Raw genomic sequence first — 5,000 nt, forward strand, 5'->3', positions numbered from 1 at the left:
GAGGATGGTTGTTATAAAAGTATTTCACTCATATTTCGTCTGTGGGAATAATATTGTTTGTTAGAGAAATTGTCTTAATAGGATGTTTATTACATGTTTTGGTCATATATATATTTATAATACACACACAGACACAGACACACACACACACACACACACACACACACACATATATATATATATATATATATATATATATATATATATATATATATATATATATATATATATATATATATATATGACAAAACTTATAACAACCATCCTATTTAGATTAGTTCTCTAACTAACACAATCACTCCCACAGACGAAATATAAGAGTGAAATTCTTTAATGACAGCCCATCCTCATACTCATACTTGAAAGCCAACAACTGTAATTTATGACTTCGGTGATAACTGCATTCTCTGCGAGAATATAAGGCGCAGGATTATTTAAACTTTGCTTGCAGCATCTGTGGCAGAAGGATACGACCCACTCAAGCGATTTGCGTGACAGCTCGCGCGAGAAGTAAGGAAGTGCTCAAGGTGTCTGCATAACCGTGCTCCTGAATGCTCTTAGCGTAATGTAATGATGACAATTCAACTTGTTGGGTGAATGTCCAAAGTATAACCTGCAGCGGCTATCAAGTTCTGGAAATAACTCGATCGGTGAAATTTTGTCAGAAACTTCAACATTTGCAGTTAATCCAATTACAAACTTTTTTGAAAAATTGTAATTCAATGGACAAAAAATAACAATACCTAAAATATAAGTAAAAACAAATCCTTCGGGCCAGCCCTGTGCCAGCTGATAATCAGCTCAGTGGTCTGGTAAAACTTTTTAAATAATAATAATAATAATAATAATAATAATAATAATAATAATAATAATAATAATAATAATAATAATAATAATAATAATATGCAAGAGATGAAATTTGTGGCTTATTCCTAGAAGTATTACTGTGATCTTAGGAAGCTTCCCGCAGACTTTAAGCTTAGTTTATCCTTACTGTGTGTGCAAAAATAAGCTTGACAACTGTCGCCTGAAACACTGACTTTCGTCTGGGACACAAAACGAAACTTCAGACTATAATCACTATACAGGATAGAATATAGAGGTCAAAGGCCAAGAGCTGGGACCTATGAGGTCATTCAGTGCTGAAAGGGAAATTGACAATAAAAAGGTTTGAAAGGTGTAACAGGAGGAAAACCTCGCAGTTGCACTACGAAACAACTGTTAGAGAGGGTGGAAAGTCAGATGAAAAAATAAGAGAATATGAAAGGAGGTACAGTAAAAGGAATGAAAAAGGTTGCAGCTAGGGGCCGAAGGAACGCTGCAAAGAACCTCAAGGAATGTCTACAGCGCACCACATGGGGTGCACTGACGGCACTAACTCCCCTGTATAACAGGCAAAGATTTGCTATAAACTAAAATCCTTCTATCTAAGGAGAGCAAAAAAAAAATTAATTAACCTAAATCGTGGCCTCGTATTATGAAAGAGTTCAAAGGAATCAAGAATACCTATGTTATTTTAAAACTCCATGATTGCTCGGAATTATATATAAATTCATATCTCTCCGAAATGTCGAAAGCATTATTATTATTATTGTGCAATAATCCCCAGCCTCACTATATTGAAACTCGAGGTAAACAAACAAGATAGAATTGGCAATTGAGAGTTTAAATGAATTATGATTGCCATGTTTGCCCTAATTATTTATCAATATGGGCAAAAACAAAAAATATTAATCAGCTTAAATGTAACAACTACAGGCGGTCGTTAAAACTGAATAGTGAATACAACGGAAAAATATATTTTCGTTGTAGCCTTAATCTGTTCTTGTTTATTTCGGTGTTTATTTCGGTGTTCCATTCCCTTTGTTAGGGCTTCAGCCATTTTATTTCTAATGTCACAACAAATTAAAAAAAATTAATGTTATTTCTGCAACTAACAATTCAATACGTCCATTATTCAATGTTATTATAAATTCACTTCTTAATCGCAGATATGAAAGCTTCACTCATTTCATCTCTAATATAACAAAAAATTCAACGAAAAATTAATATTATTTCTGCAACTAACAATTTAATCCGTACACTATTCAATGTTATAAATTCACTTCTTAATCGCAGATATGAAAGCTTCACTCATTTCATCTCTAATATAACAAAACAAAAAATTCAACAAAAAAGTAATGTTATTTCTAAAACTAATAATTGAATGTCATAAATTCCCTTCTTCATGGCAGTTATGAAGGCCTCACGCTGGGGAGTAATTTTCCCCTTGTTTCGAGTACTGCTCTCATATTAAAATGCAGTCTAAAATACGAGAACGCGAGCGTCCCACAATAAAGCGACCCAACGAAATAAACCGTTGCGTCACAGCGTCTCTTAATTCACTTACTCCCGCGAAATAAAATTTGAAAGCGGCCTGCGTAGTATAAGCTCCGACGCGAGAGCCTACATCAGCTTTATTCTGAATGAGGTCTCAAACACAGTAAATAACCGGGTATAATAAATGAGCCTTTTATTCGGAATTCCTCCGGAACGGCGCGAGGCGTTCCGAGGCCGTTCTAATTCCTGGGCAAAATGACGATATTCCAAACTGTTCTAGACTCGCTTTTAGTTTTCTGTAGAAGAAAACTGCTGTGCCGGCTTTGTCTGTCCGCCCTCAGATCTTAAAAACTACTGAGGCTAGAGGACTGCAAATTGGTATGTTGATCATCCACCCTCCAGTCATCAAAGATACCAAATTGCAGCCCTCTAGTCTCAGTAGTTTTTATTTCGTTTAAGGTTAAATTTTAGTTAGCCATAATCGTGCATCTGGCAACGATGTAGGACAGGCCGCCACCGCCCCGTGCTTGAAGTTTCACGGGCCTCGCCTCATACGGCATTATACCGAGACCACCGAAAGATAAGATCTATTTTCGGTGGCCGTGATTATACGCTGTAGCGGCTGTAAAGAAAACTCGATGGCGCCGAAGAAACTTAGGCGCATTTTACACTTGTTTAATTCTTTTTCTACTTTTCTGTTCATTCATTGTGGTGGCTATTCTGTCACCTAAACTGAATTCTTGCGTCGAGCAGAAGTAAATCAGTAAATCACACTAGCTGGATTATTTTCCTCGCACAGTAATCTAGACCGAATATATAATTTACATCCCTGGCAACGAACTGGGAAGGAAATTCTGTTCTGTTTGTTTGTCAGTCAATTAAATACCTGAAGAATGGATGAACGAATCTCGGCGGATGTCGGTCAAAGCATTCACTTATTGATCTCTTCCCGGGGATGGACAGCGACGACACTGGGAACGTTTTCGACCATTTTTTTCTAAAAAAAACTACTGTGCCGGCTTCGTCTGTTTCTTCTGTTTCTCAGATTTTAAAAACTGAAAACTACTCAATCAACCATACCAAATTGCCCATAATCGTGCTTCTGGCAACGATATAGGATGAGCCACCACCAGGCGTGGTTGAAGTTTCATAGGTCGTGGGTCATACAGCATTCCGAGACCACCAAAAGATTCTATTTTCGGTGGCCTTGATCCGCCTCGACTGCAGATTTTTTAAAACTTGTTTTGATAATGTTCGCTAAAAATGAACCACACCAGGGTCAATGGTATATCACCATTTAATAAATGCCCATCACTCACTGATAACGGTTCATTTAATAACTGAGGAGACACGCTCTCTCCTGACAGCTTTTCTTTATACCCTGGTTCTTATCCAATCACGCCCGAGTAATTACCATTATAATCAATAGCTAAATATAATCAATTATTGTTATCAGACAGTCAGTCAGTTCCCTGAAACCTTCGTCCCTGGATTCGTGACGAATGGGAGTGTGTTGACAAACATCCCCGCTTTCTCAAATCCCTCTTACAAGAACTTATAAGAAGAAAAAAAAACTTCAGAATGCTTCACACCACAAGTGCTAGAAGTTGCTCCAATATTAATTTAAACAAAAAATGTGTCGACGTTTCTTCGGCGCAATCGAGTTTTCTGTACAGACGCTAGAGCGTATAATCAAGACCACCGAAAATAGATTTGTCTCTCGGATCTCGATAATGGAGCCGCGGCCCATGGAACTTTAACCACGGGCCGGTGGTGGTCCATCCCATGATTGCAAGCACGATTATGGCTAACAACCTTAAACCAAACAAAAAAAAATAGTGAGGCTAGAGGGCTGCAATTTGGTATGTTTGATGACTGGAGGGTGGATGATCAACATACCAATTTGCAGCCCTCTAGCCTCAGTAGTTTTTAAGATCTGAGGGCGGACAGAATAAAGTGCGGACGGACAGACAAAGCCGGCACAATAGTTTTCTTTTACAGAAAACTAAAACCCCAATAAGCCTTATAAACATTCACACATATTTACTTGAAATAACATGACCTTCTCCCAATACTTAAGCTGATTGTCTGTTAACAAGGAACTAGACTATATTGGATATCTTTATTCAACAATAGGCATCAAGACTTTAATGACAGAAGAGTACATCCATAGAAAAATGGGGAAATTCATACACATGAAACAGTGATAATTTACCAAAGAATCGCACACAATACTACCTAAAATGAACAGAGAAAGGTAATAAAGAAAATACTTGCATGAGAAGTTATCAACTGTGACCATTACACAAGGGTGCCTGTCACAATCTACAGCTGCCCTATAAACTAGCAATCATCCCCAGTAACCAGGTACCTTGGCTATAACAGCTCTTCAAAGGAATCAACAGTACCACAGAAACTGAGGTGGGCATCTTCCAACCCCTGACAGAAGCACGCAACAGAAAAGTTGTAGTGGAACAACTCATGAAGGAAGAGAAAGTATCTGCAGTGTGCTCAGTTGTCAGAGATGTTCAATTTCAGAGGCAGTCAATTGCACTTAGTGGCTTCTAAGTGCAATTGACTGCTAGTAGGCTGTCGTCTGCAATGAAGAAATAAGACATGAGGCATGGAATCAACAATAGCAACCATACAGGAAATGAGAGAGAGAGAGAGAGAGAGAGAGA

This window comes from Macrobrachium rosenbergii, chromosome 1, assembly GCF_040412425.1.
Source record: "Macrobrachium rosenbergii isolate ZJJX-2024 chromosome 1, ASM4041242v1, whole genome shotgun sequence".
Lineage (NCBI taxonomy): Eukaryota > Metazoa > Arthropoda > Malacostraca > Decapoda > Palaemonidae > Macrobrachium > Macrobrachium rosenbergii.